Raw genomic sequence first — 27,419 nt, 5'->3', positions numbered from 1 at the left:
AATTAATGGTGATACTGATTTAAGGTCACATTGCCCAGCCCTAACTTGAGTTATGTATTGAGCATAAAATCATTTTAATGTCACAAACCACAAATAGTTGTTAACTCTTATTATGTGATGGTGGAGGTAGGAGGATAAGGGTAGTTATTAATATTTTAAAGCACACAGAAACTCACCCTTATTTTACATTCCTAAATTAGAATGCCAATAACTGGAGGGTTGGTGGAGAGCATCAAGGCTACAGGTCCTCCAAACTGTATGGACTGACAGTATTAAAAGTATAAAAATTGCTCTCTATGGCACACTCGGAGTACTATTCTAGATAAACAGATAACAACTGAATAATCCTCATGCACTGTTTAAAATCTAACATAAGGAAATTCTGAACTGCCATGCAAAATATATACAAACAGTAGCAGTGCAGATTTTATTAACTTCCTTAATTGATTCAACAGATTTCGGTATCACCTTGTAAACCAAATACAGTAGAACTTCTGGTCACGAATGTTTCCGAACACGTACAAATCGGGTTACGATCAAAAAGTTTGCCAAAATTTTGCATCTGTTCACGACCACATGCACTCTGGTGGTGAACAAAAACACTGGTGGCCTGTTTCCCTACGCGGGTTCAGATGCGCCAATGATTTGCCATTCTCCGTTTCCCATTTTCTTTTGTTTGCGTATACAGGGCCTAACAAAGCAGCTGATGTTGCAAAAGGAGTTATAATGTTAACCAAGCAGAGGTCTCAAGTGCTGGAAAAGGTGGAAAAACTGTTGCCAGTGTGGTTGAATAAGAAGCAACTTGCAGGGGATAGCGTAAGCGAGGTGATCATATGCGAGAAAGCCAGGAAGATTCATGGCGATTTGCTGAAAAAAAAATACTTCTTCAAGTTGCAAAGGTGAGGAATTTACAGCCAGTAGAGGATGATTTGAAAAGTTTCGCAAGAGAAGTGGCATTTTTTTTTTTTTCCCTGTGCTTAAAACTCATAAAAAAAGTGTTAACAGCGAGTGGTTTGTAAGGGTGTAGCGCAAACGCTTACAATGTTAGTTTTCTCTGTTGTTCAAGGTTTTCTCAGTGTTATTCAAGGTTTTTACATTTAGTTTACTATTACACTGTGCATTCTATGGTATGATTAACTATTTTTGTGCTTAAAAAAATCTATATTTACATATAGTTCCTACGGATTAATTGTATTTACATACAATCTTATGGGGAAATTACGTTCAGGTCGCGACCAAATCGGGTCGCGTCCAGAGTTTTGGAATGAATTACGGTCATAACCAGAGGTACCACTGTATTGCATTGTCAAACTCTACTGCTCCTTGCACACACATCCCTTTAGTAATTTTAACATAACAACAGAACAGGAACCCAATACTTTATTTTTTAAAATGAAAAGTACGCATGTCCCTTAGACACAATCAAAATAAAATTAGCAAAAAGCTTAATCACTCTTCTGGTGTTGTGAGAAGGAGTCATGGACACATAATAAAAATGGGAGTGAGGCCCACAAAACAGGATAGGACCTTGATTGTCCTACCTCAAGATGGTCTCACTCCAGGCAGCCTCACCCAAAAAACCACAGGTCGACGTCAGCCTGCACATGCTCAAAATATGAAACTGGTGTTAAATGTTCATAAAAACTTTAAATGTTCAAAAATATATCAAAAACGGAAAACCATAAAAAACACTGGCTTGGAAGGACAAGGCCAATACAGAATCTTTATAAATGAAAAATCGATTTAGATAAACAAAAGAATAAATAATGGAAAAAAGGGTAGAATAAGGCAAACTTATTTGTGTGAAAGGCAATCCAAGGCTACCAGTTCAAATTCAAAATCCAATACTCAAAAGCCAAAGACAATGGAAAAATTTAGAACACCTGAAAAATCAGTACAATAGTCACAAAGAAGTTTTTCTGCACAAACCTCAATGAACCTTTGAGGGAGTCACTCTCCAGGCCTCAAATATATAGACTGAAGTCTGTCTCTCAGCAGGGATGTAAAGGTGGTCCCGTCTCCTATGGTTCCACCCAAAAAACGCAAGGAATGAAAGCAAAAGAGATAAAACCACAGTACTATAAGAATTAAAAAGCAAATTATGCTATTCAGTGGTAATATTTGTATCATTCACTAGTTAGGCAACCTGTTGAAGAGTTAAAATATTTGACATATCTTGCACTATGTGTACCTTCAGCACTTTTCCTCGGTATCCTATGTCTGAACCTCGCTTGACTGACACTCCCTCTGTTGAATGCTTTCCTATAAAGATATTATATATTCTCAATCTTTCGTTACTGACTGGCTTAGTTCCTGATTCACTAAAAGTGTAAGTTATCAGAATGTGAGCAAATCAGATCTGGACCCTAATACACTTAATAAGTTAAAGAACTATTTAAAATTTACCTATTCTTTCTAATATACTTCAAAAAGTAGTCCACACACAGCTTTATTCTCAAATGACATATCACAAATTATTTCAGATATTCCAGTCTTACTTCCGCACTGGTCACAGTACAGAAGTAGCACTAACCAGTGTTGTAAACAATATTCTAATACTCTCTGATGAAGCAAATTCCTCAGAAATTATGTTGTTCATTTAAGTGCAGCCTTTGTCACCTTTGACCATTCTACTTTATTACATAGGCTGGAAATCTACATTGAGCACTCAGTCACTGTCGTTGCCTGGGTCAGTTAATAATTTTTGAATCGATTCCCATATGTACAGAAATGTGCCAATAGTACTCTATCGTTTTATTCAGAAGTTAAATATGGTGTCTTGCAGGGCTCAGTACCTGGACCTTTAGTGTTTTCTTTTTGCTAGGAACTTTCATTAGAAAGCATGACATTAATTTTCATTCATACACAAATGATACCCAGCTATACCACTTTTGCTCCAAATGATGTTTCTCCGATATTGTCCTTAAATAATTGTTTCATAGAATTATAAGATAGATGGATGAGAACTTGTCTCCGATTATAGAAAAACAGAAATGTTAAGGGAATGATGTAGAGCACAACAATATTCCATCACGTTTTTATTCAGTAGGTCTGCACATTACTTTATGACACTGGTATACTTTTTAAAAAACACATTACCAAACTATCTAAAACATGTTTTTCCAGCTTATAAATATTAGAAATTAAGGTGGTTTCCAAATATTGAGGATACACAGAAATTTATTCATGTGTTTATTATTAGGAGGACTGACTACCATTAAGTTTTACTCACAGTCTATTCAAATCACTCCTTATGCTGCTTTCAGTTAATTCAAAATGCTTCTACAAGAGTAGTATGAAAGTAAAGTAAAGTAAAATGTATGATCACAAAATGTTTGTTTTTAAAAGCTTAGAGCTGATTTCATTATTCTCCTTGGCATATATAAATCTTTAAATGACCAAGGCTCTACTTCCCTATCTGAGCTTATCATTACTTTCAGACTAGAGCAAGCATTAAGTTCTCAAGATGCCCACCTACCAAAGATTACAAGGATTAAGAAAATAACACCAGGAGTGGGTGAGACAGAACCAACTTCCTGCTTATTGTTATGAACTAGCACGTTTCAATGCATAAAGTGCCAAAAAATACTCAAAATGTCTAGTAGAGGGGAAAATACCACCAAACATTCCAGGCTAGTGACAAAAAAGGCCAACAAGAAATATTTAAAGGTATTCACATTACATAAGCTCTGTTAAATAGTGCAGCTCTTAAGATTACAAAAAACACAGCCGGAAATCCCTGAAAAGGTAAAGGATATCCATGGCAAGTAAGTTCCAATCACAAATCCAAAGAATGGCCGAAAAAGAGAACACAGAGGACAAAAATTCAGCAATTCACAAAACACAAGAAACTTGCCCTACAATGAATGCATTCATAATGAACCACAAAGTACCATGGGTTGCCCTCACCTTTGATGGGAAGGCGGTCCCGCCTCTTGGCGAATTACCCATAAAACATAGAATACATAGGACAAGATACACTGTGTAAACAGTAGAGGATACCACTGAGACACAAGTCAGTAACAGGTTCAAACATAGTCCTTTTTTATTAATAAACAATGTCTTCACAAATGAAAATAACCAGTCCAGAAAACAATTCGTTTTCTTTACACTCATCCTGTCGGGCCTCATCCACCTCCTCCAGACACTGCATTTCTATGAAGATGATGCAGTTCCTTTTATGTATGACTCTGCAATACTTCCAGGGCTAGGATATGGTCCATATGAAGCACTTCCAGGTCAGAGAGGAATCCCACAAAGTAGGGACCCATATCCCCCTGCAGTGCACCCAAGTGGCACCCATGGAACCCAACAGGGCTGTGTTCTGGAATTCCAATTGCTGTGATGCCCAGGGACACTGCTCTCTAGTATATCATAGTACCCGGATGTTGGTAGCTCTCCTGGTCCTCCCATCATACTGGCCTCCCTGCTGGGTATGGATTCAACCTCAGTGATGATCATCTCCTGCAACACTCACAACAGAATCATACAAACTAAATGACCAGCAAATGTAACATTAGAACATTAGAACACTCTAGATGAGAACAGGCCATTCAGCCCAACAAAGCTTGCCAGTACTAGCCACTTATTTCTTCCAAGAAAACATCAAGTCGAGTTTTGAAAGACCCTAACGTCTTACTGTGTACCACACTACTTGGTAGCATATTCCAAGTTCTATCATTCTTTGTGTAAAGAAAAACTTCCTAATGTTTGTGCGAAATTTACCCTTAACAAGTTTCCAACTGTGTCCCCGTGTTCTTGATGAACTCATTTTAAAATAACAGTCTCTATCCACTGTACTAATTCCCTTCATAATTTTAAACACTTCAATCATGTCACCTCTTAATCTTCTTTTGCTTAAACTGTATAGGCTCAGTTCTTTTAATCTTTCCTCATAATTCAACCCCTGTAGCCCTGGAATCAGCCTAGTCACTCTTCTCTGGACCTTTTCTAGTGCTGCTATGTCCTTTTTGTAGCTTGGAGACCAAAACTGCACACAGTACTCAAGATGAGGCCTCACCAGTGCATTCTAAAGGTTGAGCATAACCTCCTTGGACTTGTACTCCACACATCGTGCTACATATCCTAACATTCTGTTAGCCTTCTTAATGGCTTCTGAACACTGTCGGGAAGTCGATAGCTTAGAGTCCACTATGACTCCTAAATCCTTCTCATAAGGTGTACTCTCAATTTTCCGACCGCCCATTGTGTATTCAAACCTAACATTTTTACTTCCAATGTGTAATACTTTACATTTAATGACATTAAATTTCATCTGCCACAAATCTGCCCAAGCCTGTATGCTATCCAAGTCCTTCTGTAGTGATATAACGGATTCCAAATTATCTGCTAATCCACCTATCTTGGCATCATCTGCAAAATTAACCAGCTTGTTACTTATATTCCTATCTAAATCATTTATATATTTTAAAAATAGCAGCGGCCCTAGCACTGACCCCTGTGAAACACCACTCTTAACATCGGCCAGTTCTGATGAGGTTCCTCGCACCATCACCCTCTGCTTCCTATGTCTGAGCCAATTCTGCACCCATCTACAAACATCACCCTGAACTCCCACCTCTTTTAATTTGATGCCCAACCTCTCATGTGGCACCTTATCAAATTCTTTCTGAAAGTCCAGATAAATAATATCATAAGCTCCACTTTGATCGTATCCTTTTGTTGTCTCCTCATAGAATTCCAGCATGTTAGTAAAACATGACCTCCCTCTTCTGAACCCATGCTGACTGCTTAGAATAACTCCTGTCCTTGCCAGGTGTTGCTCGATCTTATCCTTAATAATTCCTTCCAATAATTTTCCTGTTATGCATGTTAAGCTTACTGGCCTATAGTTGCTTGGATCTGCCCTGTCACCCTTTTTATATAATGGGATAATATTTGCCATTTTTCAGTCCTTCGGAATCTCTCCAGTGTGCAGTGACTTCCTAAAAATATGCGTCAAGGGTTTATATATGTACTCACTAGCCTCCTTAAGAACACGAGGATAAATATTATCTGGTCCTGGTAACATAACAAAAGAATTAAAAAATGGGCAAAAGAGACATAAAAACAGTTTAAACCCCAGCCACAGTTCTGAAACATAATATTAATTTAGGAGATACCCATTTGGTATCAGCTTTTAAATCTCACTACTTTAGCATATCCTGATTACAGCTTTTGATGTGCTGTGTACATTGTATCTTTATTTGTTAATTCATCTGTATAAAAATACAGGGTGAGCCAAAAAGAAGTACCACATTTCAAACACTTTTTCTATAAAAACGCTACAAGATAAAATAAATTTCATTACGACACAATAAAGGGTATACAAAATAGATTTTTTCACTGTGTTTTAAAATTTATGTTTTCAAGGTGGTGGCCATCATTAGCAATACACTCTTCGAGATGATTTAAGATAGCTCACCAAGAAGAAATCACATGAAGTGTGTTCAGGCAAATTTGAAGGCTACCTGACATCGCCGCGCAAGGAGATCAGCTTCCTCTGAAACATCTTCCGCAAAATTTGCATTGATCTCAACAGCGTATGAGTTGTTGCTCCATCCTATTGAAACCAGGCATCCATCACATCCATTTCTTCCAGTTGGGCCGCAAAAAGTTCTCCATTATTTCAAAATAATGTTCTGAAGCGACGGTGACTGTTGCTCCCCCCACCTCAAAAGAGTAAGGGCCTACAATGCCAAATTCAGCAATGGCGCAGCAAAGTGTAACACGCTCACTGTGCAGGGGACTCTGATGAAGTTCACAAGGGTTGGTTTCAGCCCAGTAACGTAAGTTTTTTTTATTTATGCAACCAGTCAGATGGAAATGTGCCTCATCACTGCACATGGCGATGGCATCTCGATGAAAGGTTTGCAGAATGTTCACACACAATTCCCTACGGCTCTCCCAGTTTCTCTCAGTAAGTTCCTGCACTGCCATCATTTTGTATGGATGGAAATTCAGGTCCTCACGCAAAATCCTCCTCAAAGACGTGTTGGAAATGACTAAGGCAGAAGCATACTTGTGCGCTGAACGTCTAGGAGACTGCAAAATTGATGCCCTTACAGCTTGGATGTATTCAGGTGTTCATACAGTCCGAGGACGGCCTGGAGATTCTCTGTTCAATATTGTACCCTTCTGTCTAAATTTAGCCACCTACTGAAGAATTGGTTTCCATCACTGTTGGGAGTAATGCTGAAGTGCGTTCGGAAGGCGCATTGCATAGTGATGATGGATTTGTTGTTTTTGAAGAATGCTTCGACAGCAAAAGAGTGGTGTGAACCAAACCAAGGCATATTGCAGACTGAAAACTACAAGGGATCGCCTATCAAAGGACCCCCACCCATACCCACTCGGCTACCTCTACCTCACGCAATGACTTTGAGAAATGTGGTACTTCATTTTGGCTCACCCTGTATAAATAATACAAAAATTCTAAATTGTTACTAACCCTCCTCTATTCTGTTTCTCTTTACTATGTAATGCTGTGGCACTTGGTGTCATTACTCTAATTCCAATCTGATTTCCTGCCCATGGGAAAGACATCTTAGATACTAGAAGCATCTTTTGTCTGGGGGAGAGGGGAGAGTTGGTCAAACAGTTCGTCATGGTCTTCAGGGCTGTGACTGACTTTACCAGTTATGGCTTATTGTCAACCCCAGAGATTTATTTTCTTTAAGAATGCTGGTGACTGGATTTTTTTTCCTCTTCTCCATTACCAATTGGCTATAGTTCACATGTAAATATTGAAAAAAAATTGTTTGGATTATCTTATGTGATATTTGGGTGCTGAATTTAAAAATGAAAACCATTTTTATCCAGTACATAACATTTTTTTGTTGTCAATTATATACTTTTGTTTTCACACTAAAGTTAATTAATTATATATATTTTATTTTAATGATAAATTGTGTGAATTTAATATTTTTTTAAATTAAAATCTATGTTTAAAGCAAAACAGTTATTTATTTGACCGTTATTAACTAAAATAAGCACCACTGGTTCATAGGTGGGAACCTAAAAGTTCTGTGTATTTTATGGGGTCAGTAGTCAGGGCATACAACATTTTCTTGGTTTTCTCTGTGAGTAGGACAGCAGGGCCAAGAACTGACATTGGGTTTCTAAGGAATGGCCAGTTAGAAGAAAAGCTACAGCTTGGTGCCACAAACATCATCAGATCCAGCATTGGTGAATCCAGATAAAGTGGTACTACCACCCCTTCATACTAAGGTTGGTTGTCAAAGCTTTATCCAAAGATGGAGCCTTTTGTTTAAAGTATTTTTACCAAATGTTTCCGGGTTTGTCTGAGGCTAAATTGAAAGAAAACATTTTTGCAGGACCTGATATTTGAAAACTAACCTCTAAATCAGAATATGATGGTGCAATGAAGAACCCACAAGAGATTTGGGTGCCATTCAGAGAAGTTCTTAGGTAAAATTAAAGATCCAAATTGAAAAGAAACTGTAACAAATGTATTATTTCAGTTTAAGGAGTTGGGTTGCAACATGAATCTCAAAGTTCACTTTTTGGAATCACATTTGAAATGTTTCCCTGAAAGTCTTGCAATGAGGACTGAAAGGTCCATCAGAGTATCAAGGAGAAGAAAGTACCAGGGATGTTGGGATGTTGGTATGATGGTGGACTGCTGCTGATTGATTCATAGAGATGCACCAGAAAAAGTGTACAAATGACAGGCCACCAAACAAAGATCTGGATCAAAAAAACTAAGACGTGACAAAAACTAGACAAGTTACTGTATATGTAAGTCAATCAATATGTATTGTTGTTATATCTGTTTAGAAACATTAGATTTAAATAATATTTTCATGTTAAATTGACTTAGAACAATATTGTATAAATGAATACATTGTGCAGTTTGTTAAAATTTTTAAAAATGTCTTTTTGATTTTGAACTTAAATGTGACATGATGGAAACTTTCTAATGTATATTTTTTATTGTGTTCATAAATGTGAATAAAAATAACTATTCAGGATAAAAAATTTGTTTTATGAATTTCATTTTGCAGACCAGTATAAAGTTAATGGGGACAACATGGTGGCACAGTGGTAGAACTGCTGCCTTGTAGTAAGGAAGCCTGTATGGAATTTGCGTGTTCTCCCCACATCTGCATGGGTTTCCTTCCCCAGTCCAAAGACATGCAGGTTAGGTGGATTGGCGATACTAAATTGGCCCTAGGGTATGGTTGGGGTGCATGTGTGTGTGTGTATTCACCCTGTGATGAACTGGCACCTTGTCCAGGGTTTGTTCCTGACTTAGGCTGCAGAACCCCCTGTGACCCTGTTCAGGACAGAGTGGATTAAAAAATGACTGAATGTAAAGTTAATGGACAGGTATTGTTTGTTTCCATTTACATGAATTAGTTTCGAACTTCTTTGTTTTTCTTTGTGTTTAAACAAACCTGTATCTTTACATGCATGTATTATGTAATTAGTAGTTTGTAAAATGGTCATTGCATTTTTCCTATTAATGTGTTACAGCATTCTAAATCTACTCTTAGTGACGCATGCTATTCAAAAAGAAACTGAAATAAATATTTAAATTAAACCTGTTGTGATTTTATTCAAAACCTATTATTGGTCACTTTTAAGATGTAAAATAATATTTCATTGCATCAGTGGCATAGCTTTCATTGCCTTTGGTAAATGGATAAAAACAGATCTGTTTCATGACCTGAATAGCCTTGGTCCAGTATTCCTGTCCTAACCCAGTCATTGTGGTGTATACAATAATTAAAATATAATTATATATGATATAATAATATATATTATTCATTTTTACAGATCTTCAGCAACACTAGAAATCTGACTTTATGATCATTTGTATTTTTAACACTCTCAAACCACTGTTTTTAAATTACTGAGCTACAGAAGGTTCACTGTGCATACAAAGAGCTTATTTTCATATAATCAGGATTCAACAGGACTGACATTTCACTGCACTGCTATAATTTTTCTGTCTATTTAAATGAATAATATATAGGAAACAAGTTATGACTTGACCAGACTTTTTACCTTTCCTTTTTTTTTTATCACTGGGGAATCACCACTCTTATTCGCATGGCAAAATTAATGCTCCATTTTTGTTCTTGTGTGAATTTGCGGAGAACATTCTGCAACTACATGAATACAAGTGTCTGTCGTCAATGTTTTAGATAGAAAAAAATTAATGAAATGTTCCTAAAGGGGAACATTTTTTCTAATGTATATGATTTAATATTTTAGTTATGCACTGAAAATTGTGCCTTAACTGTGTGGTATTTTATTTAGTATGATAAACTGTGATCAGGTGCTGTAATGTCCTTGGCTTTTGGAGATGTGCCCTTTCATTATCTTCACCAAATTTGTACAGAAAATACAAGACAGATGCTGATATGTGTATTACATTGTGAAACAGGGGTTCCCATTAAAATAAATTTTTAGTTTAAAAAGAAACAGAATTTTATATTAGATGGTTAAGTTTGATGCAAGGTAAAGAAAATCAAGTGGAAGCAGACAGAAGAGAAAATGCCATTGTAAGACCAAGACAATTGTTGTGAACCTTAATGGACCTTTTCTCCTGCAGAACAGGAAAGCAGCAAGACGCCTAAAGTTCTAAGAGAAAGCTGTAATCAGACAAGGGGCTCCAGTGGGTAACATCAGGAAACTGGCATAAGGCTACGGGTGACCTAAGAAAGAAATTAAATATGCTAACGATGTAAAAGACTCCTGTGATTAACAAATACATGAGCAGTAGCTTATAAACATTGGCAAACTGCTCATGTTTGTTGTGGAGAGATAAATTCCAAGCATTCAATATATTTGAGTTATATTTCATACAGATATACAATTAGACTAGAAATCTTAACTGTTATCATCCGCTCATTTAACTAACTAAAAAAGGAAGTGAAAATAAGAAACTGTATGAAAACAGGAGCACAAATAGACCATTTAGGTCAAAAGGGTAACAGGAGTAAGGCTAGAACTGGGATCTTCTTCTTGTTCTTCTTCTTTCGGCTTCTCCCGTTAGGGATTGCCACAGTGGATCATCTTCTTCCATATCGTCCTGTCTTCTGCATCTTGCTCTGTTACACCCACCACCTACATGTCCTCTCTCACCACATCCATAAACCTTCGCTTAAGCCTTCCTCTTTTCTTCTTACCTGGCAGCTCTATCCTTAACATCCTTTTCCCAATATACCCAGCATCTCTCCTCTGCACATGTCCAAACCAACGCAATCTTGCGTCTCTGACTTTGTCTCCCAACCATCCAACCTGAGCTGACCCTCTAAAGTACTCATTTCTAATCCTATCCATCTTTGTCACACCCAATGCAAATCTTAGCCTCTTTAACTCTGCCACCTCCAGCTCTGTCTCCTGCTTTCTACTCAGTGCCACCATCTCTAACCCATATAACATAGCTGGTCTCAGTACTGTCCTGTAGACCTTCTCTTTCACTCTTGCTGAGTCTGTCACAAATCACTCCTGACACTCTTCTCCACCCATTCCACCCAGCATGCACTCTCTTTTTCACCTCTCTTCCACAAACCCCATTACTCGAAACCTTTAGAAAAGGTTCTTATCATCTGTTGTTTCAGTGTGGTGGGATGTGCCCGCTTTCTCTTGCAGCATCTCTTTCTCTCTCGCGCTCTGGTGTTTCTTTTTCGGTTCTAGAGTTGCTGTCTCTTTACCAATGAGGTTGTGTCTCTATGGTTTAAAGGATCTGTGTTGTTTTTATCTATGCCAAGGCTAGAACTAGGATGAGTAAAGCTAGAACAGTAATGAGTATTGTAAGAGCAGGTAATAGGAGTATGGACAGCCACAAAATGACAGAGACAACATCTGAAATTAGAAGCAATGTAAACATTTTCTAAACCTGCTTATCCAGAGCAGGACTGCAGGAAACCTGAAGCCTATCACAGAAGCTTTGGATGCAAAGCATGAAAAATTCCTGGTATGCAATATGTATGACATGGCTGATGTTGAGATCAAAAAGAGAATAATATTTCCAACTATTTATTTTGAGAGAGAGAGAAAGATTGAAACAACGGGGACAACAAATTTTAAAACACAATTCTGCCACTGGATTATTTTCACAATATCAGGTATTTTGAGCTGTGAATGTAAAACTAAAAAAAGATAAATTAATAAATATAGAATAAATGCAAAAATACATTAGTATGTTTAGTTTTTCACCAATTGGCAGATTCTCTTCACCTACCTACCTGCAGTTCAGTTCAGACATTGCCAACTCAGGAATATTACAACATTTGTATTGCTTCATGGGTAAATGACCTTTTTAAAGCAAAAATGATTGGTCAGCAACAATATGCTGAACTAGTCAGTCACTCAATCAGTGCCGTTTTATTTTCAACACAGGATTTCTCCTGTGTGAAGTGGCAGGTGAATTATTGTCAACAAAACACAGACACCTGAGAAATAAGCTGAAATGTTACTTACTTGTGATTTTTCTGTTCATATAGTAAAAGTTTTGTTGACCAACACATTTTGAATTCAGTTTGAATTACATCTTGATATACAAGAAGCGCAAATAAATGTGGCAGCTCATCATGACAGACTCATATTCAGCCTGGAATTTGGCTTAGTGTGTGCTGCTGTATTAGTTGCTGTGTACATACTGTATCTTGTTCTCAGTCAGAATTACAGCTAACATGCTGAAATTCTGTAAGGGATTATCTGTATCTAATACTTCTTTCTCTCTTGAGCCTCGGAGATCCAGTGAACAACAGCTTTGAAAGCTACCGAGCACATTCAAAGCAAAATTATCACCTTGGTATACTTCACTAACACTTGAACCAGAATCTTACATTCTGTCACTATCAGCTCTTAAAGAACTGTCACTGTTGTCACACAGTAAATCGCTTTCTTCTTAATAAGCTTTACATGCCTGTATTCAGCTTGCAAGAGTAGTCTTCTGTTGCAACATACAATTTCCAATTTAATACAAAATATTGGAAAAATAGTAAAACATAAAAAAATAAAAGAACATATTGTAATAATGGACATACAATACATATCATAGCGGACAGGTTTGCAGTAAAAGAAATTTTGTGCCTCTCTCAATGGGGTCATTATGAGCGTAATGTCACTGGGAGTTTTGGGCTACAAACCATCAGCAACAAACTCTTCCTCTCAATGTAAACCTGATATTTTCATGGCTCTTGGGAATTTGTCATAGTCTATAGATGACAACTTGATTGTGAAATTATAAGGCAGTTTACCAACTCCACTACTGCTAATTAGTGTTTGATTCTCTTCCAGACACTGCACTTTGCTGCCTCATCACATTAGAAGAATAAGCAAGAACCAGAAAGGGCTTCCATGTCAAACCACAAAAGACAAATTTCTTTATTCTCTGTTTATACAACAGACCAGGCAGACTCTTGGGAAAAGTGCCTGATTGTTAACAGAAAATATTCCATATAAGAAGGTCCTTCTTTTTTTCAATAAAGATTGTAAGCCAGTCTTCGGACCGTATTATAAAATTCTGCAAAAACAAGGTTATAAAAGTCGGTAATTGCTAAGTACGCTACCATGCTTTGTTGGGCAATATGAATTCAAATATATTTTATAATGAGACATAAAAGAATTATGAACATTGAAGGTTTACCAAGGTTATCTGGTTGCAAAATATTTTTTCTCCACTATCTATGTTTCTGGACATCCTATGGGATGAAACCCTTTCTTTTAACACCACCTCTAGTTGGTGCTCCTCTTCACCAAATCACTTTCTACATTTCTCTCCACATTCCTGCTCCTCCTTAGTCTGTTTCTCTTGAGCTCAACGCCATATTCCTTTCCCTCCATTACACTGCATACACCAATTCATCAGAAGGAAAAGAAAACAAATAGAGGCCAAGACAGGAAAGACTGAGCATATTTCAACCCTGGTTTAAAGCATTTTCTATTGTTTACCACTTCTCCATTACTTTTTTGTGGCAAGTGATGATCACTCTACTATGACATCAAGTTGGTGTTCATCATTTACATGCATGTGTAGGGTATCAGTAAACATGCATTTAACAAACTATGGGACATGTGTGCTGACATGTTATTTTATGATCCCCATTATTTTCCAAAAAGAATTGGCTTGATAATTTAGGAAACCAACAGCTTTAGAAATTAATTTAGAAGGGCAGAAATCAGTTATCTTTCGGCCTTTTGCTTTTTTTTTTTTTTTACCAATGATTGATGTTCTATATATTCTGTTTCTCAAACGTTTCAGTATACATTTTTAGTGCTTTGTTTTGTCCGTTTTTTTTTTCTTTTTTTAATAATTTTTAGGCTCATTAGCAGTATACCGAGAAATACATTCATGCATTTATTTTTAGTAGTAATTAATTATGAAAGCATTATTCACAGGCTGCTCAAATCATTCTTTATGAAACTTTCAGTTAATTCAAAATTCTGCTGCAGGAATCATTACAAGAACTAGAAAGTAAGAACACATAACTGTAGTTCTCAAGTCCCTACACTGGCTTTCAGTTAAGATTAGAACTGACTTCAAAATCCTAAAACTAAAGCTCTAAATGGCCAAGGCCCTGCTTAATCAAAATTCCAAAAATTATAGAAATAACAGTGGGAGGAAAAGGTTTTAGATACAGGTACCTAAAGCTAATGCTTTGGGTGCCTTCAGCCATGGGTGTATTCTGTATCTTAAGATATTATTAGTCACAACCAAGGTTGGACTTGGACAAGTGAGGACACAACAGCAAAATCTTTGTCAAAAAAGTAAAAAAAAAATGCATATTTATTAAAAACCAACAACAGTGGTTTTTTTTGCAGTGTAGTTAAAATTTGTACAAAAATGAATGCCCATAAAAATATAGTGCACGGGAGTGTTCCATAAATAATTAAAATCCATAAAACCAATAGAAAATCAGATATCCCTTCTACAGAGCATCAAACTTTGAAGTGTTCTTCCTGTACTCAGTCCGTAAATGAAGCCCACAATTTTCCCTCACTGCTATACAAATGAGGAAGCCTAGTGACTCCATCTTCCCTCCATTAACTCCACCCTCACTCCAGCACTTGAATTCAGACTGTCCGCAGTTCCCCCTCAGATGAGCACTGTGTCAATTCTGATTCACTTCAGCAGATACACTCTTCATTCTAGAACTCTGACCCTTGGGCTCTCCCTCTGAAACCTCACGTCGGTATTCGCAGGAAGATGCCAAGAGCACAATATCTCCCCAGCCCCTTAATGCAGCAGGACATGGTAGACCCATCTCCGCATGAACTCATGCTTCTATAACAAGGAGACAAACTCACTCAAAGTTCATCTCCTCCTATCTGTCTCGATCCATTATAATTATCTACCCAAATTAACCTTTTCTTTGCTTATTTCTTCTCTCCTCTCTGCCTTTTTACTCTGTTTTCTATATTCTGTAGTGTAGGTACTGCACTCACTGACTCATGGAACTCCTTATGAGTGACAAATGTGCAAATCACTCACCTGCATATGAATAATAATTTAATCCCATTCTTCCATTAGTGTTCCATGGCTGCACAGCTTTCCTACACACCTACCCTCCGAAGTATTTCCGTCTCCAAAAAACAACCGCATCCTGCCATTATTTATGCAGTATCACAATAATGCCTTTGAACAATCTACTTGCTTATACTGTATAAGATATGACCCTTCAGGCTCAGCTTTAAAATTCATACTGAAGACTCACTACTCTAGTATAGTACTGTATACCCTGTCCTCTGATTAGCTATTCACATTTCATTTATGTTTTTTATTGATTTGTACAAAAGCATATGTACGTGTAATACATTAATGATGAACTAACCCTCCTCTGTTCTGTTTCTCTTCTTGGTATCCTGCTGTGGCATTTGGTGTCACTGCTGTACTGCCAAGCTGTACTCCTGCCTATGGAAAAGACATCTGAGATATGGGGAGTGCTGGAATCATGGATGGAAAGATTCTGTGATCAGATTGGACAGTCCAGCACAGACTGTACTATAGAATTCCCATGAGGAAGTGGGTGACTATTTGACTAAAGTCGCAAGGACTGTTACTGCATTTTTTTACTGCAAACAGTTTTGTTTTCCTGTTGTCAACTAGCCAGGGCCGGATTTACACATTTCTACACCCTAGGCCAAAGCACATAATTCTGCGCCCCCTCCTCCCCTCAAAAAGTTGATTTATAATTTTGAATTTAATATGTAACAGTTTATTTTTGAAACATATAGCACTTAATACAATCTTTATAATTTTTGAACCACATTATATTTTCAATTCAAAACTACACTACTACACTACTTTTAAAATTGCATAACATTAACACCTACAAAAAAACTTTCCATCGAATTTCTTCAAGTTGTCTTAATTAACTACTAGAATTTCTTCCTTCGCGCTTTTGTCCATGAAAAGGCTTCAATTGTTTCATTGAAGTCGACAGATCTTGCTAAATTTGCTTCAATGCAAAGAATTTTTTTTTTATTTTGCTGCATCGTAGATCTTAAATGAGACTTGATTCTTTTCAGAAAAGAAAAAGACCTTTCAGCTGAGGAATTTGTCACTGGCGTGCAGACAAACATTCTTAATAAAATGTCAACGTTTGGATAAACTGTTTGTATTCTCGTAGCCACTTCGACGATTACTTCTTTGGTTTGTTCAAATTATTCACCTAGATGGTGTATTCAATATAAAAACAGCAAATAAAATTGACATAAAATGCAAAAGATTTATATCGATTCTCATCTGACATTATAGAATTTTGACGAACACCCCTGTCAACTTTTTCTGCTTTTTCGGCCCTGAGTAAACTAAACAGTATATAAAAGTAGTAACGATATATTTTACATACCTACTATCAGTAGATATATAAAAGTCAAGCGATATGAGCATAATGAATCACTTGGAATCACTATTGTAACGCCAAATCTGGAATTTTCCTTTAACACGTGGTTTACGCTGAGTGTGTGAGAGAGAAACAGTAAATGCTTTTTGCCTGTGACTGAGCAAGACAGTGCAAGCTGTAGAGATGGGCAACGTAAATGTACTGCTCAATTTATTTAATGTATATGGATGTAAATTTTAAAAACAGCATTTTATATGACCTTTTCAAAATAATACTAAAAAATGTGTAAATATTTGTTTGTTATTTCTTCTGTATACAGTATATGCCCTCCCTGACTGCCATGGCCTACGTTGGCCTTATGGGAAATCCGACCCTGCAACTGGCTGTACCTCAACAGTTAATTAGTAGATAGATTTTGTTTGATTCCATTTATTTAAATCAGTTTCAAATCACTTTCTATTACTATGTGCTTTTAAGCAAATCTGTGTCTTCATGTGCACTTATTCTCTATTTAGTAATTTGTAAAATTTATACTTGCATTTTACCTGAGAACTTGTATAAAATGAAATAAAAAAATAAACTGAACTAGCAGCAGTTCTATTATAACTTTACACCACTCATTCATATGTACTTATGCACTCTATATGTCTAGTGTTTTGTTATCTAGCAGAGTCCTCACAGACACCATTATTTCTTTAGATGCTTATATCAATAGCAGATGGCACAGCAATACCAGGGTGTTTGACATGATGTGAGCATATAAAAAAATGGAACAGTGATCTAAACTTTATATGAATATAAAATTATTTTTCTTAAGTGTTACAAATCATAATGCCAACAGCAGACAACAGAAATGATTGCATTAGTTTAATAACAATTTCATTATGATGTGGCAAACCTTGCTACTTCTTAGAAAGCCCTGACACAGAATAATGATATTGTTTGCCTCATATGAACCTACAAGAGAAGTAATATCTTCTGATCTTCTGTGTATATCGCCTCCTGGATGTAATGTCCTTTTGATATCACTGCACCTGCTGTTGTGTACACACAATGCACTGTGGAACGCTTTGTACTGAGTAGCTCCTAGTTTACAGCTTTGTGGGGTTGCACTCAATAAGCCTTTCAAATGTACCAGCCCTGTAAAGCACCACAAAAAAATCAAATGCAACAAATGAACGCTTCCAAAAAAGCAATTGAACCTTCTTATAAAAATATAATTTATTGCACAAATCTATTATAAATACTTTGAGATTCAAGATTGCTTCTTTTTCTTTCTTTTTTTTTTTGGCATGAACTTTGACGACGTCCTTATACTGATCTTTTCTGGCAGTTCTGACATAAACTTGAACAGAACATTTTGTCATTTTAACTATAAAATATGCTCATTTACTTATCAAATATTGAAATATTATTCCTTGAATAAGTAGTTTAAGGATGTGATGGGTTTGCATATTACATTCAGCACATTCTAATGAAATGCTGGTTTAAAAATGACTTGTTAATACTGAGATCAAATTCCTTCCAGCAATACTAAATGCATAATTTCATTGTATCTTTTATCTATGCAGAACTTTACTTTGAAATTTTAGGCTGTTTTTAGCTAGTGGACTTCATTCTGTACTCTCCTTTGTTGCAAATGACCTCTCCTGGATTTACCACAACATCCTCAGTCTTTGGTTGTCACACTGTTGTTGTATATAATGCCACTCTGAGCAAATCCCTTACATTGCTTCTATTCATAAATTCAACACTTGGTAATGAACTACATAATGAAAGGCACTACTGTATATAAAGCAAAATGAAAAAACAGAAAACATTTCTAATATTAGCACATATGCTTCTTTGTTTTTCTATCACAAATGTATTCTTTGCTAGATATTCATTATAGGTATCATTTCTCAAAGTGTTTAATTCTTTACAAAGAGAATACACTCTGATCTCAAAAGAGTCTTCTTTGCTGTTGGTGTCTTCGAAAAACTCAGAATTACATAAATTACAATTTATCCCAAAATGAAAACATTGTTGTTCAGTCAATAATCTGTTTTTCAAAAACCTTGCAAAAAATGCAAGAACCAGCATTTATGACAAGTCTTTTCACTTTTTCAGTGCCAATCACACATCACAAAAGGTATACTGCCTAACATTCTATTCTGTGGTACTACCAGATGGAAAAGATTTGACAAGGGCAACAAGAATTCTCAGAGAAACCAAACTATGAGAGGGAAGATATGGTGCACGTGGAGGATGCAAACAGTTTTTCCACACAATGCTAATTCTGGGCTTTGGCTGACCAACATAAGGACAGTCAGAGACTCCACTCTAGTGTTTTTTTCATGCTGAAAGGTGACCAGTGGCACCAATCTGAGGTTGCCTGCACTCTGGAACAGGTTTTCTTCAAGGACCTCTCTGTTTTTGGCTACATTCACCTTTCCCTCAATTCTGACAAGTCTACCCTTCATTGTCACTGCGCAACACCTCCATAGCATGATGCTGCCACCAACTTGATTCACCATAGAGATGATATTAGGACAGGTGATGATCAGTGCCAAACCTAGTCTTTGGAGTTCTGCCCCAAGAGTTTAATTTTTGTCTCATCAGACCAGAGAATGTTTTTCCTCATGCTGCTAGAGTCTTTTAAATTCAATTAGACAAACTCATATGTGCCTAGTTAAAGAAGTGCTGCTGAGATGGTTGTCCTTCTGACAGGTATTCCCATCCCAGCAGAGGACCTGTGAAGCTCTGTTGAAGTGACTATTGGGTTTTTCATGACCTCTAGGAAGAGTCCTGGTGGTTCCAAATGTCCTTCATTTCAGAATTACTGAGTCTACTGTGCTCCTGGGAACACTCAGCGCCTTAGCAATGGTTTCATTCCCTTACTCAAGCCCAACCACAATTTAATTGCAGAGGTCTACAGACAATTCCTTGGTGTTTTTAAGTCCATTCAGTTTGCAGGGAGAGCTTTTGAAAAGAGAGGATACATTTAAATATCTATGATCAGTGATAACCCAAGATGGAAAACTAGATGCAGAGATAACCCATAGAGTGCAGTATGGATGGAACAATTGGAAGGAGGTATCAGAAGCATTGTGTGATCAAAGAATTAAGTTGAAGGTTAAAGGTAAGGTTTTTAAGACAGTGGTAAGACTAGCAATAATGTATGTGTAATAAAACAAGAACATGACAAGTTAGACATGGCAAAAATGAAAATGTTGAGATGGATGTGTGGAGTTACAAAAAGTATAGAATAAGAAAAGAGACGATATGAGGTACAACAAAAGTAGAAGAGCTATCTCACAAAATATAGGAAAGTAGGTTAAAGTGGTATGGACATGTGATGACATCCATCCATCCATTTTCCAACCCGCTGAATCCGAATTTGGATGGATAAAGTAAAAGAAGATCTGAAGGAAAAGGACTTTATTGTTCCTGGACTGAGCTGTTTGGTGAAGGTTGATCAAGCACATTGATCCCACAAGCAAAAAAGAGAGAAAAGATTAAGAAGAATGTCTACAAAGAGTTCCTTGGATGTCATGGCTACGTTTTTGTCCAGACATGTAGTGTAAATTGTGGGACTTTATATACACAGAGATGACCAACTAGAGACTGGTGGAAAAAGCAGCTTGGGATGTCCTGCAGATTTAGCTCTGGAATGAAAATATTCATAAATAAATTTTATGAGCATTTCAATTCTGCAAGAAAGCAACTTTTTATATTCAAATAGTAACTTTAAATAGTAACATTTTACAAACAGAAAAACTGCAGAAAACATGCCTAGAGCCCAAGATATGAAATGGCTGAGCATTCGGCATTAGAGTCACAAGATGTCAGGTGGAATAGTACAGTACATGCCATTATTGTCATAGCACTAGCAATACTTAATAATAGTCAACTGCAGTCAATTATACTTAGATGTTGTCATCAGAAGATCCTTTGTGAGTATTCATCAAGAAGGAGAAGAAAATTGATGTTACCTTTAGTATGTGAAATGTGTAGCTGTGGGGTAAGAAATTATGTTTTAGCTTTTCCCTTTCCACCTATCATAGCTTAAAGGAGAAATTTTAGATGACTAGAACTCTTTTTACCCAGAGTTGGCAGAAGGTACCAGTTGGCAAAGCTAGAAGCAAAAGATTTTAATTAAAAGTTTGTAATTGGTGCTATTGCTGCGGAGAGACTTGTGAAATAAAAAAAAATATATTTTCATTTTAATGTTTTCCAGTTATTCTGACCTGTATTTACAGTATATACAGTAATAGATGTCTGACAAAAGGTTTGCCATGTATGCAGGAAGAAATAACTTTGTCACACAAGTAGATACTTTCATGTCAACCTTTTAAGTGTATGGACATTAATCTAGAATGTTAGTTAGGAGTTTAATTAGTTTCCTAATCAGGAAAACCCAAGCTTAAAGAACCAGTGTGAGATCTCTTGTGATGTGTTCAAGAGGATGTATACCCCAATCAGCTTCCAATCTAATGTAGTTTGGTTTACCGTCCCTTTTTTAGATTCAGAGGAAATCAGGCACTACAACTGTGTAGGCTGTGTGAGTCTGTGCATGGGAGGTACATACTATAAACCTTACCTTGGAGACGTGCCCTATAAATAGGATCTAAAGGTTAGAAGAAATGACAGGTGGCCCTGATACTTGATCTGATTCCAGGGATTGTTTGAACCTAACCTGAGAATGACATTTAAAGTCACCTTGTGGCCAACCATATTGAGTATGGAGTCAGAAGAAAAGTTGCTGGAAAAGTCTCAGTTGGCCAGGGTAAGAGAAGCTAACTTTGATACTTTAAAAACAAACAAAAAAAATGAAAGGTAGGAAAGGGAATGCTGAGACTTTTCGCTGGGCCACTCTGCCTGTTTGAAATGGTTTGTGACATGTTGAGGTAGGACCAGAGGGGCAGTAAGTTTATTCTTTTCATCCTCTTTACATGATACTTTATTTTCTTCCATATGCAACCTTCTCCTATAATAATGTGTTTTTATTTTTATAGGTTTTGTCTTGTGGGTGTTATCCTAGGTACAGAGGACTACTACAAGGATCCTCTCCTATTACAGTTTTCATTAGTGAATAATAGAGAATGACAATGGCACTGCAGCGAGAACTGACACCAGCTGTGCTGTCTTTTTGTGGCGTTTGCAGATCTGTCCCATCTTCATATGGGTTTCGACCACTTTTTCTGGCTTTAACCACCAGCTCCAAGCTATAGTGTCAATCTCATTAGAAGATCTAAAATAGCCAAGTTGAGTGTACAACCTGCCTAGAATTTGTTAGCTTCCAGTTCCCACTAACCAGAAGTGCACGGATTAGCTAAAATTAAACCACAAAATGGTTGTGCTTAGTTGCTTATTTGTAAGATTAAAATAAAAAGAGGGAGAAATTCACACATATTTTAACATATATTGAATAATTTTACCTTTATTAAAATATTGCTATGGATCCTGATTCTTATTTACTGTATATTAATGTTCCAGTAAACTGCCTAACAAATTATATACTTCATTAAGTACAATATGATCTGCATATGTATAACCAAAGTAGCAATGCAAAGGGTGTGATTTTAATAAAATATATTTCAATTCTAAATATGAGTGCCTAATTTTAAATTTCACAGTTCTATTACAGTTATTGAATTTCCCTAGGGCTATAAACCAGAATTTGAGTCAAAAGTATCTTTTGATATAATAGAAAATGCATGACAGAAGAGGCTAAAACATAATACTGAACAAAATCAATGCTCCAATGAATCCGTCGAAAATTGCTGTCTGCTCAGCGATGAATAACATGCTTGTGCTAGATTCCTAACTCGAGCCAGAAGCTACAATTCTTTATGTACTTAATTAAATAAAATGGCTATCAATGAGTTCATAATTATATTTGTGACTTCTGCCATTTTAGAGCAGTATAGAAATATAACGGTTAGCACCGCTAATTTCCAGCTCCAGCAATCTGTGTTTAAATTATGACATGATAACTGTGTAAAATTTGCTTGCTCTCTGCATGTCTGTGGTAATTTATTTATAAACACTCACTCATCCAAGTTAGTGATTAGGATTGGCCTAACACTGATTAGGTACGTGTGGCCTCTATTACATCAGCACCTTGTCCAGGGATGGATCCTTTATTGGTACCACTACTGCCAGAATAGCCTCTGTCTGCCTAAAATTATATTAAGTTGGTTAACTATGTGGATGAATACCCTTCTTCTTATCTATGAATATTATGGTTCAACACTAAATGTTTTCTGACTAAACCTTTGAAACAGATATTCCAACCATAGTAGTTTTTTTGTCCTTTTTCATCTGCTTGGTGTGCATTAATTCAGCTCTGTGACACCTATCCTCTGAAAATTTATACTGTACTAAATTATTTTTTTGAAAGCCACTCAATCGTAAGGTTTTATTTATGGTTGAAGTCCTTCCTTTTAACCTCTTTGGCATTAACCCCAAACATTACCCAAGTTCAGAATTCTATGTAATTATGGTTACACTCAAGTCAGACTCGGGGTGAAGTGTAATGCTCTCCTGTACCAATTATTCTCAACCACTGGGTTGCATGCAGTTGCTGGTTGGCCGTTGTTTATAATTGAAGTGGGTTGATGACAATCAAGATTGATTCACCAAGGGTATCTCCCCCTTACATTATGATGATTGTGTTCAATTCACTTCCCTTCCCTTAGTGTTTTGAGAAGACAGTACCATGGTAAAAAATGGAAAGGTTGAGAAATACTCTACAGTGTTAAGCCAGAGTAACTCTCAGGGTAGTATTCTGCTCCCATCTAGTGGATAAAATAACATTATGCTGCAAAAAATCATGAATATTTCTATGTATCTTACCACGCTAAGGTAACCCATCATTATTAATGTGTAAATGAAAAACTGTAAAGTCAGTTTTACAACAAATTAAAACTGAACCATTAGTTGAATCGGCCATTTGTAAAGAATCAGTGTCACACAAAGGATGTGTACTAACTCTACATCAGTATAGCAGTGGACACTAGACATACCTTTTCTACTATATTTATGTTGGTGTTTTGATATTTACATGTTACACGTAATAACATTTTTCTTGTTTTTGACTCTACTCTACTTTGAAACTGCTAATGTTTTTCTAAATAAGTGCTTTATAATTTTTAATTTTTTGATCTTAACCTTTTGATGTTTAACTTATAAATATATTTATTCATTAAATTCTAAGCAAAGCAAGGATGGCAAGGTGAGTAGCACTGTCACCTCACAGATTCAGACACTCTATTATATCACGATTTTAAAACCATATTCTTTAGTCTTGATTTACATGTCCAATATGATGATATAGATGATTCTGTCTTAGAATTTAATTCTTCTTGTAAAACGGTTTTGGGCTCAATTGCTCTGCTCAAGATACGCTGTAATAAGGGAAGACCTGCTCCCTGACTAAATGAAACTACTCTATCGCTACGCCGCGCCTGTCAAACTGCGGAACGGTGTTGGAAAAAAGATGGACTGATTGTTTCTAAACAGATTTTTCGGACTTCTCTATTCAACTTCCAGGTTGCAGTTAAGAAAGCTAAACATGATTTCTTCGCTGATTTAGTATCGTGTCATTCTAGGAATTCTAGGGTCTTATTTTATTCAATTAACGCAGCCATTCACCCTCATTCTGTGACAGGATTAAACAGTACTGTTCTTTCATGTGAGCAGTTTCTTTCATTCTTTGTCAGTAAAATTGATACAATCTGTTGTGGTATTGTTCCAACTGGCTATGAACTTCCTACTGTTAATCATGGCATTGTCTTGGAATCTTTTAATCTTGTCTCACTTTCACAGTTAAAAAGTACTATTGACAGCTTTAAACCTAATCTCGGTCCTCTTGATATTGTACCACCACTCCTCTTAGTGAAAGCCTTTGATGTTTTGGGTCCATCTTTACTAGCCATTATCAATGATTCTATTAGTGAGGGGGTTGTGCCTTCATTTTTTAAACATGCTGCGGTGCATCCCTGTCTAAAAAAGGCAGAATTGGATCCTGGAGTTTTAGCCAAATTTCGTCTGATTTCCCAATTGCCATTTCTGGCTAAAATATTAGAAAGAATTATTTATAATTAATTGGTTGATCACCTTAACTCCAATAATTTATTTGAGATCTACCAGTCTGGCTTTATGCGTTATCATGGTGTTGAGATGGCCTTCCTGAAAATATTCAATGACATCTCTATTATTACTGACTTGGGTGACACTGCAGTCCTTGTCCTCCTTGACCTGTCTGCTGCCTTTGACACTATTGACCATGAGATATTGCTGTTGCAGCTTGAAGATCTTGTTGGGCTTAAAGGGGCTGATCTTAACTGGTTCAGTTCATATCTAATTGGTAGACACTTTTCAGTGACTTTAAATTCCTCTTTTTCGTCTACTGCTCCTCTTAAATGTGGTAATCCTCAGGGATCCATTTTGGGTCCTATTTTATTCTCTATGTACCTTCACCCTATTGGAGCTACTTTTAGGAAATTTAATATTTCTTTTCACTGCTATATTGATGATACACAGGTTTATATTCCCGTCTGAAACTCTGCAATGAATCAACTGCACAACTGTCTTTTTGAACTAAGATCCTGGATGGCTAATAATTTTCTTGATCTGAATCAAGAAAAAACGGAGGTTCTTATAGTGGGTCCATCAGCTAAAGCCCAAATTGGTCTTGGACTTCTCGCCTCTTTCTCTGTCTTTTGCAAACCTCAAGTCCGCAATCTTGGTGTTATCTTTGACAGTAACCTCTCTTTTGAGAAACAGATTAATTCTGTAGTCAAGAGTTGCTTTTTCCAGCGTTGTCTTTTAGGTAAGATCAAGCCTTTTTTATCTTCTAGGGATCTTGAGAAAGCTACTCATGCTTTTATCTTTTCTTGCCTTGATTACTGCAACTTGCTGTATTCTGGGATTAGCAAATCCCTGATGTGCAGGTTACAGTTGGTCCAGAATGCTTTCTGGTTGAGGCAAGAAAGTCTGATTCTGTTTCTCCAATATTAGCTTCTTTACACTGGCTGCCTGTCAGTTTTCGAATTGATTTTAAAATCTTGTTGCTAGTTATTTTATTTCTGTTTATGTTATTTATGTTAATTGTATGTTTTTTTCTTCTTGTATTGTAAAGCACTTTGGCCACAGCATTCCTATGTTCTTTTAAATGTGCTATATAAATAAATTGACATTGACATTGGTTGTTGTCTGTGTGTCCTCCCACATCCCTAAAGACATGCTTGTATAACTGATGCAAAAATACTTGTGAGGCATGGAGAATTTATTGATTATTTTTACATTTTGTTAACTTAATATTCTTATATCTTGAGATTTTTACCTCTCAAAAATAACACTGGTGTGCAAAAAAATAATTATTAGGTTTTCTTTATAACATTGAGTGTGTTGGATTAAATCTGGCAACAGAATTAACTTATCACATCCAGTTTTTAAAAGATAATGGTTTAAAATGAAAACAACACTATTTTAGAGGAAATTATATTTTTAAAAATAATTATTTAAAGTTGAAAGAATTACAATTTCCTGATTTAATTCTTTTGGTATAACTATTACTTACAAAAAGTAGTCACTTGGTAGCTTTTTTCATCTTATAATCCTGAAGGTGTTTCATGGTGGTATGACAACAGATGTCTGCTAAAACAGACTCACTCCACTTCCCACTGTAACATCTGTTCATTTGAATGATAACCTGGTGGAATCTCTGCCTATGGTCATTAGAAACCACTTACAGTGGTGTGAAAAACTATTTGCCCCCTTCCTGATTTCTTATTCTTTTGCATGTTTGTCACACAAAATGTTTCTGATCATCAAACACATTTAACCATTAGTCAAATATAACACAAGTAAACACAAAATGCAGTGTGTAAATGGTGGTTTTTATTATTTAGGGAGAAAAAAAAATCCAAACCTACATGGCCCTGTGTGAAAAAGTAATTGCCCCCTGAACCTAATAACTGGTTGGGCCACCCTTAGCAGCAATAACTGCAATCAAGCGTTTGCGATAACTTGCAATGAGTCTTTTACAGCGCTCTGGAGGAATTTTGGCCCACTCATCTTTGCAAAATTGTTGTAATTCAGCTTTATTTGAGGGTTTTCTAGCATGAACCGCCTTTTTAAGGTCATGCCATAGCATCTCAATTGGATTCAGGTCAGGACTTTGACTAGGCCACTCCAAAGTCTTCATTTTGTTTTTCTTCAGCCATTCAGAGGTGGATTTGCTGGTGTGTTTTGGGTCATTGTCCTGTTGCAGCACCCAAGATCGCTTCAGCTTGAGTTGACGAACAGATGGCCGGACATTCTCCTTCAGGATTTTTTGGTAGACAGTAGAATTCATGGTTCCATCTATCACAGCAAGCCTTCCAGGTCCTGAAGCAGCAAAACAACCCCAGACCATCACACTACCACCACCATATTTTACTGTTGGTATGATGTTCTTTTTCTGAAATGCTGTGTTCCTTTTACGCCAGATGTAACGGGACATTTGCCTTCCAAAAAGTTCAACTTTTGTCTCATCAGTCCACAAGGTATTTTCCCAAAAGTCTTGGCAATCATTGAGATGTTTCTTAGCAAAATTGAGACGAG

At 36.5% G+C, this 27,419-nt stretch overlaps 1 protein-coding gene across 1 annotated transcript in view; it reads right to left on the bottom strand.

Annotated features, from left to right (window-relative positions):
* The window catches only part of ghrhrl (growth hormone releasing hormone receptor, like), a 149,198-nt gene that overhangs the window by 50,651 nt on the left and 71,128 nt on the right, over window positions 1–27,419 (bottom strand). The gene's annotated exons all lie outside the window — the stretch shown is intronic.

This window comes from Erpetoichthys calabaricus, chromosome 6 (assembly GCF_900747795.2).
Source record: "Erpetoichthys calabaricus chromosome 6, fErpCal1.3, whole genome shotgun sequence".
Taxonomy (NCBI): Eukaryota; Metazoa; Chordata; class Cladistia; order Polypteriformes; family Polypteridae; genus Erpetoichthys; species Erpetoichthys calabaricus.
The sequence above is the reverse complement of the archived record's forward strand: the minus strand, read 5'-3'. Positions and strand labels throughout refer to the sequence as shown.